The sequence below is a fragment of the Gambusia affinis genome, linkage group LG16 (genome assembly GCF_019740435.1).
Source record: "Gambusia affinis linkage group LG16, SWU_Gaff_1.0, whole genome shotgun sequence".
NCBI lineage: Eukaryota > Metazoa > Chordata > Actinopteri > Cyprinodontiformes > Poeciliidae > Gambusia > Gambusia affinis.
Genome location: NC_057883.1, coordinates 7,920,573 through 7,928,876, shown reverse-complemented (window position 1 = coordinate 7,928,876; position 8,304 = coordinate 7,920,573). Strand labels below are relative to the sequence as shown.

Sequence of the window (8,304 nt, the reverse complement as noted above, 5' to 3'; positions counted from 1 at the left end):
TTTCCTTTATTTTTAACAAAACTATGAGAGAAAATTTTCTTCAACCTGTCATTTTTTCCACCTTTTAAATATTGATAAGGTTTACTCTGCATCATGCTAACTGTATTTTTGGAAACTGGGCAAAACATTCATATTTAGCCAAGTTAAATATGAGCTAAAACTCAAGTCAAGTCATAAGCAATCTTTTTAGCTGGTCAAGGCTTCCAGATTCTATAGAGGAGGAAAAAACTGTAGATCAAGTGAATATAAAGTAAACATATTGTCATTTGAAAGCACTTTACCCAGTCTTGGCGTATATTACCTTCTGTAAGTCAAAATTTTTATATGGAAGAAAAAATTTGAGAAGCATTTCTTCTGATTAAAATGTGTTATTTTGTAACTGTGTTATCTATTTGCATTTTTTTTTCTTCATTTTAATCTATAAACACCAGAATTAGAACATAACTCTTTGTTTTTGTCTGCCTGATACGGTTGCGATTAGCCTAGCCTTCCTGAGCAAAGTGAATGTCCACTGTTTATAGCATCTCCATTAGTCTAAGATCGCCCAGGCTGTTGTGATAGTGAAAATGATACCCTTTTTTTCACAGAAGTCATCCAGTGATGTTTTCTGTGCAGCTCCAAGATTTAAAATATCGGTCTAAAATAAAAGAAAAACAATAATAACAGAGTTACATGGATAATCAGTTTAATTTTTCAACGGTTTTAGAATCCTTTCAATAATATCTACCCCGTCTAACAGTACTTGAATGCATCACATCTTTGTCACAGCCTGGCAAAGCCAGGCGGGAAATCTTTAGGCCAGTCCAATGGAACATATTCACCCCCGCTTCCTTTTCCCTCTTTTTCACAAGAGGAGTAGGCAGCCTTCGGTTGAATCACAATGCTCTCTTTCAGAGAAAGTGACTTGTAGGAATTTGTAGGTAAGACAAGACGCTGAAACGTGGCTCTGGTGGATCAGCTTTCCTTCTTCCAAGGCTTTACTGTCTTCTTCACAAATTGGGCTTTCTGAGAGAGGAAGGGTGGAGTTGGAAGTCGGGGTCTGAATTTCTCACTATTCAGTGGTGCATGTGACTGCTGCATTCAATTATGCCTCATTAAAGACCTGACAGGAGACAACCAGTTCTCCCAGCAGACAGTCTACCTCTTTCCAGAGGGCCTCTTGAAAGTGACTGAAATAATCAGTTTCACACATTAGTGCTGTCTGCTCTGTCCGCCTCGTGACACAGAGCAGGTCCAGGAACAGCCGAGCTGATAATTCCCACATCTGTAGAGCAGCTGATTAAGTCCTGTCAGCATAAATATCTGCAACTGCTTCCTCTTTATCTCTGAGTGCACTTTTATTTTCACAAGACCTCAGAGTTAACGGTCAATCGGAAACTGAAGGGCTTATTAAGGGCAGACAAACTGAACGCCGGACAGCTTGAGGGGATAATCTTGAGGTTTCGCAGAGTTCATTACTGTTTGCCTTCAGCTGTGTTTGCTGTGGTTGCAGGTTTGTTGCCAGTTCAGCTTCAGACCTCAATCAGACCTGCTGAAAGGATATCTGGTGTACTACTGCGTGAATCTAAAACCTTTGGCTCGCTGGTCTCCTGTAAGACAGAAAATCACAGAGAACATTTTTTGTGTGGCCATAGCTAATAGCCAAAGGGTGAAGAAGAAAACCTTCCCTGGAAAATACATAGAGGCACATGATCTTAATACATCAGGACAACCCTGAATGGGTTGGCAGCCTGATTTAAGGCTCTTGAGGAGTGGATGATGCCTGTAAGATCGATCGGACATATTGAGGCCAGTAGTCTCTCTTTGAAAGCTTTTGTGGCGCTTGGTGGAACAGGCGTAGTACGGCATTAGTAGTAATAGTAAGGTTCAGAGAAAGGTTGCTGGGGTTATATGCAATATGTGAAAACTACAACAGCTTCCCAGACAACTCTTATGCCAAGTCTATGAAGAAAACCTTATTTAACACCCACAGGATGTTTAATTTAATAGAATTTGACTTATTATTTTGCTTATGGATGAACAATTGAGAGAACAGCAAAAGTACTGTAACACTCAGAGTGACATCAGAGAAGGAAAGTCGCCTTCCGTTTAGTCCAGGGACTCTTAAGTAAATCTGACAAAAGTCAAAGGTCCAGTAAAATTTGTGAGCAAATTTGTCTGGAGTTTACGTGCATGTATGGGTTCTCTGCAGGTTCTCTTCATCTCTGAAGTCTGCGACTCCTCCCCACCATCGACCAACTCTGATTTATCAGTAAAGTTATTGGGATTTCTTTTTGAATACCGTCATCCACGTGTTCTGACTTCAGAATTAATTTCGAAATATTTGACTGACATTGATCTAAACATTTTTTTAACGGAACAGAAAGTGTCTGAAATCTTATATTGCAGCATAAGATTTCAGACACTGAAACCTGACAGTGTCTGATTTCTGTTCAGCCCTTTTATCCTCACCGGGACGACCAGCAGTAGAGATGTAACACAGGAAGGAACAGGGGGTGGCGGGGTGTTTTCAAATTCCAGCAGGACACCTGTCTTCAACACGACTCGATTCCAAACGAGCCACACAAGCCACGTGCCCCCCAAGGTCAAACAGGTGCCAACGTTGGCCCACGACTGGTGAAAATCCTTTCAGCACCTCGCCCACACCAACTCTCACAAAAAGGCCAGACTCAAGAGATGCAGCAGTAATCCACCAAACACAGATGAGCCTGCAATGCAGCTGGACCCAGAACCAGCTGCAGCAGACAGACACCAGATCAAGAAAAGCACAGGCCGCACAACTGAGTTCTGAGGCCTCCATTTGAAATGCACAAACACGAGCATTTAAAGGACACCACACGGCCGTGGATTCACTTTAACCATAAGCACAAAATGCTTGCATGGGTAACACGTGATCAGATGGGCGAACACGTGCATGTCTCTCGGTAAGACAGAAAAAAAATGGAGCTTGAATTAATTATTGAAACGTTCTCACAAAATGCAATCTAAGAGACATTTTGGTTTTTTTAGAAACAGAAGGTGGTGTTTATCTCTACTAAAGAAATGTTAGGAAAATCTACTGGGTATTCTCAGCAGATGATAAAATATTATTGTGGATACTGAGGGGTCAGATGGACCTTAAGGAGGCGCTTTATCTGCAGGATGGGACTGTTTTATCTTTATTATTTCTCTACGTATTAAAAGAGGGTGTGATTTTTGGCCATCTTATTCTGGAACTAGTATAGTGTGTGGTTCACAGGAAGTAAATAATTCGCCAGTTCCAGTCATAATGCTCTAAGAAGTGATCTAATCTAATCCTGTAATCCCACACGGCAGTCTCTTTACTTGGTCACAGAGTTTTTCTTGGCAAATTGTCATTGTATAAGATTGTGGGATTTATTTGCAGTTTTCTTTTTCTTTTTTTTTTTCATGTAAATCCCACCAGAGATGATTAATCCGAAATATGGACATTATGATTAAAATTAGAACTTGTGTAATATTAATACCACTAAAATTGTATTAACATTTCGTCACAGTTTCCAATGGATTTTTGTATTTCCGCTCCCCTAATTCAATATTTGTGAATTCACCACTTGTTACAGGTGCAACATGCTACATGATAACATTATGAATTTCTCACTTTGTCTTGTATAAATATATATGTTTTACCTTCATGAGGAAATACAACTAATTTGTTCACTAATTAGAAAAAGTGAAGAAAATAAGGTGGGAACGTTCAAGCATTGGGTAATAGAACTGAACTAACTTAACATGTTGCTAAGTTGAAGGCACAATGTGGCAGGGAATTGGACAAAAGCATGTTTGTAACTTTGCATATTTAGCTCCCATCTAAATTTTGGCTATTAGCTATGGTTAGGTGGTTAAACATGCGCACTAAAATTGGTTGGCATCACCTCCAGCCTCAGTTTATGTGGTATCCTCAGTGAGCTCTCTAACCTTAACCCTTCACCATACAAACACACTCGCTACTGATTCTGGCCCTGGGGTGGCTTTTTGCAGACAAAATACATTCTGTTAGTAAAGTCTCACAGCATTTTTAACAGCAGAAAAGCAGAGTGTCTCTGTGCTTTTAGCCTTGGACAGTTAGTTTGGAAGAGCTATATTTCCACACACCCACCCGGTGTGTGTGTGTGGGGTGGATTTGGTTCCACCGAAGGCCTTTTTAAGTGACGCAGGCGTGTTGGTTTTTCTTGGCAAGCATCTTTCTAAGTTGGTTCAGGCTTCTTTGAAAACACTTTCTCTACGTTCCCCAGACGTATGTTTAGCACGGTGTTTACGGTTGAAAATGTCACTTTAATATCGATGCTTGCTGTGAGTGTACGGTTGTACGTTTCTGGAGGGACATGTGGCACGTTGAGGCGGGGCACAGATCCTGAGAAGCCCAGCCAGGGCCCCTGTGGGGACCGGGGTGTGGTGGAGGCAGCTGGCAGAAGGTTTTGGAGGATTCCAACCTCCCTCTTATAGTGCTCCCTTTCATTTTCATGGGGGTCACATGGGAGTTAAAGTCTAAATGCAGAAAATTCAATAGCATATTAAGCTAGATGGGTAGTAGATAAAGTTCATTTTTGTACTACTCTTAGGCTCTTCTAAGTTCAAATGGTTTTATAGGATGTAATTCCCTAAATGTCTGCGTAATCAAGGTTTTTCTGAATGCGTGGCAGCATGTTGGCTGATCAATAAATGCTGTGATGCGTTTGTGCAGAAACCCCTCAGTACTCAGCAGATGTACTGGTGCTGGATGTGTTATTTAAGCTTCCCTCATCAAGCATCAGTCAGCAGGCGGATCATTTAGCAGGGAAAAGACATTAAACTAATACCTGCTTTTGTTGGCAAGGTTTTTTTTTTGGGTTTACTGCCTTAGTGCTTCTACACAATAAAACATTTAGCAAACTAAAAACTCCGACACAATTTTTTGACATGCTTTGCTCTTTTAAAAAATTCAGATTCTATGTATTCATAGTCTTTCTGAAAATGTGCTTTAAAGAGCATGAATGCAAAGTTGTACTTGTTTGTTGGTAATTCCCTGATCCATCTTTTCTTTTGCATGTCAGCTTCCGACAGGAGCTCCCATGATGAGATCTCAGCCCACAGACAACATCAGTCACCGTGACAACATCTTAGCTGCACTTCTAGATCTCAACCGTTCATAGAAATTTTAGCACTGGATTGGATATTTTATCTTATCCTGTATGTCCTTCGTCCACATAAGCAGGATAATCTAAATTTCTATTTCCATCTGGTCTACTCTAGACTAAAATCCACTTCATGGCGTGTTTCCATTTCTCATTCCTGCCAACGTCTGTGAGAGTGATTTCCAGACCTCTCATCCACTGCAAGTGTCTCTCTAAAAAAGGAAGGCCCACTTGGTCATTCCCCAGCTGCTCTTCAAAAGGAAAAAAAAAGAGAATAGAAAATGTGAGGCTCTCGTTTGGTATTTTGGTTGAGAGCTGAAACTTGCCGACAGGATTCCCCAGCGAGGTGGGGCCTATTGGAGGAAAAGAGGGGCTCTTTCTGAGGGCCACATATTCCAGTGTCTGCTATCTATTTCTGATATTTCTTTCATCTTTCTCTCATTGTGACCTCTCTTTCATTTTATGAAGGTCACAGTATCAATAGAGCAGAAGTAAAGTATGGCTAATCCCTTTGAATTAGAGCCAAGAGTTCTGTGGGTCTGTGCCTCTCTCAAAGCCATGAGGCAGATGGCAGACTGTGAAGCTATATAGTAACAAATTGTGTTACTATATACTAGCATAAAAGAGGAAAAATGTATTTTTTGTGAAATTATTTGATTATAGTGTGTTTAAGACAGATTTATTTCATAATACGAAATAAAAGTGCAATTTCTCACGTTTTTTGTCTTATAGAGAAAACATTAAAAAAGCGATTGAGGACAACGGCAAAATCTCGTTGAATGATGACCCCTGCTGGAAGACTGAAGTCAGTGCAACCCAATGCTATTAGTTTATTTGGGGTTTTGAGGAACAAAATCAGACAAATTTACTATTTCTTGTACTGTAAACAAAAAAAAAGATACACTATCTGCATATTACAAGTAGCTCCAAATTGGCTGTAAATAGATAGATCCAGATTTCTTTGTCTTAACTGCAGATTATTTTTGCTAAAACAGAGACAACATCTCCCTCTGCTGACGGATTGATATAATTACACACATTAATTTTTAATCCTCAGAGTTGTCTGCTTCAAAAACAAAGCGCGGACAACATGACAACTCGTTGTCAAATATCGGTCTGGGACAATAGGGACGTCTTGTACTAAATGAAAAAAAATTATATATATATATATATATACACATTCATATTCTTAATTTATTTGAGGACTTTTTTGAGAAGGTAAGATGACAACAGATTCAAGAGCTCTGCAGTTAGTTGTGTTAGCACAAGTGATATCATCTAACTGTAAGTTTCTTCATATCCACAGAACTATTGGTACCACCAAAAAGCCCCCATTAACCATGGAGAGTGACTGTGCAAGCAGGAATCAGCTCTCTGCCTCTCAAGAGCTGTGTCACACATTGCACTTTAATAAAAGTAATTACATTTCTTCTCCAGTTAATTAAGAATACACCTAATTGCACCAAGGTGTGCCGGAGAAAGTGCTCCAACAATAGTCTCTTTGTTATTGCCTTCCCGTAGAGTCTGTCTGTTTCCAAGCAGTCACCCCGCCCCATGAGGGAAGTGTGAAAAGCACAATCAAAGCGACGGCGTGGCATCTGCGGGGGGAAAACAGGCCTAATTGATTTCCTTTGTGTCCACGTCCTTCCCGTGGGAGAGGAGGAAGGTGAGGAAACGACACGCACAGAAAGAGAGAGAGCCGGGGAGACGGGACTTTCTGAAGACGTGCTGCAGTACATAGAGCCAAACTCTCAGATGCACCAGGGAAGACACCTGCAGAGCACAGCTCCAAGCAGAGCTCTGCATCAGTGCTCCTGACTGCAGAACATCTGGCAGAGGAGCAGTGGATTCAAATCGAACATCTGCACGGCAGCATGCAGCCAAGAAAGCAGTTCTAATGAAAGCAGGAACGGCTCCCTAACACACCACTACAGCTATACTATTCATTTGTCCTTTAATTGGGACCATATTTACGGATTGGCAGTTAGCTGTAAACAGCTAAGGTATAAGATGTCTCAATGCTACACAGAACGAGGGAGGGTTCTCCAAAGGTGGAGCTTTTTGTTGGCGTACAATGAGGGTAAGCCAACAAAAACTTCACATTAGACCAAAGTGGGAGATAATGAGAAAATATAAAAGAAAGAAATAAAAAAGACACAAACAGGAAGACATAAATGAAGAGCCAATCAAAGCTAAAAGTAAATGTTAAAAAATGTGTAGCCACCAGAGGGGATGTTGATTTGAGATTTAGGAAGAGGAAAATGATGAAGGGGAGAAGAAGACATCAAATTTCTGAAGGTTTGAGATCTCATGTTAAACCTAAAAGGAGGAATAGATATTATGAAATCAGTTAAAATAGCATATAAGTAGGCAAATAAATGATAAAATGAAAATAAGTAAAAAGATAAATAAATAATGATAGAGATTTAAACTAAATAATAGAAGGAGTACTGATAAAGTACTTAAAATAAATAAATAAATAGGTAAATAAATAAACCATAATAAAATTAAAAGACAAAATAAGTGCTACATTTAGGGTAAAAATGGGGAATATAAAAATAAAATAATCTATAACAGCAAATAAAATGTAAATAAAAATAAACTAAAATCTACTTAATTCACATAACGGGACTTAATGTGTGAGCATGCTGTTAGAGTTCACTGATCACCACCAAAAAGCTAAATCAGTTGAGAAGTGATTTAAAATCAAAATAAAGTCTGATGATTGTCTTGATATGCATCGAGTAGAGTTAAGGATACAATTCCTAAAGGTCATGAAAATAAAATAAAAAAACTGAGAGAAAAGTAATGTTTTTAAGTTTGCTTTTCAACACATCAACGGGGGGCACCAGGTGGCTCAGTGTAGAGCAAGTGCACCACGTAGAGAATCGACTCTTCCCGGTTTGATTCCCGGCTCCATAATAAAGACAGTGTGAGGTTTTGCTTAGATATCGAACATTACCAAAAGAAGACCGCAGAGGTGTGGTTAGATGAATAATTCATCCCATAAATATGTGAGACTAAGATCTCAGTTTGAATGTCTTCAAGCTGCTGAAACACCAGTGCGCTATGCACAAGCAGCCAACGTGGAAACCGCAAAAGTTGAGCAAAGTGAGCGCCTTTTCTGAACTTCCTCAGCAATTGTGCAGCTGGATCTGACGCTGACAAGCAT

At 39.8% G+C, this 8,304-nt stretch overlaps 1 long non-coding RNA gene across 1 annotated transcript; it reads left to right on the top strand.

Annotated features, from left to right (window-relative positions):
• Positions 1-732: 732 nt before the first annotated feature.
• LOC122845765 lies at positions 733-7,510 on the top strand. Its single transcript, XR_006373131.1, has 4 exons — positions 733-920; positions 5,865-5,937; positions 6,439-6,548; positions 6,654-7,510. It is a non-coding gene; the product is annotated as an uncharacterized LOC122845765 (long non-coding RNA).
• Positions 7,511-8,304: the final 794 nt, after the last annotated feature.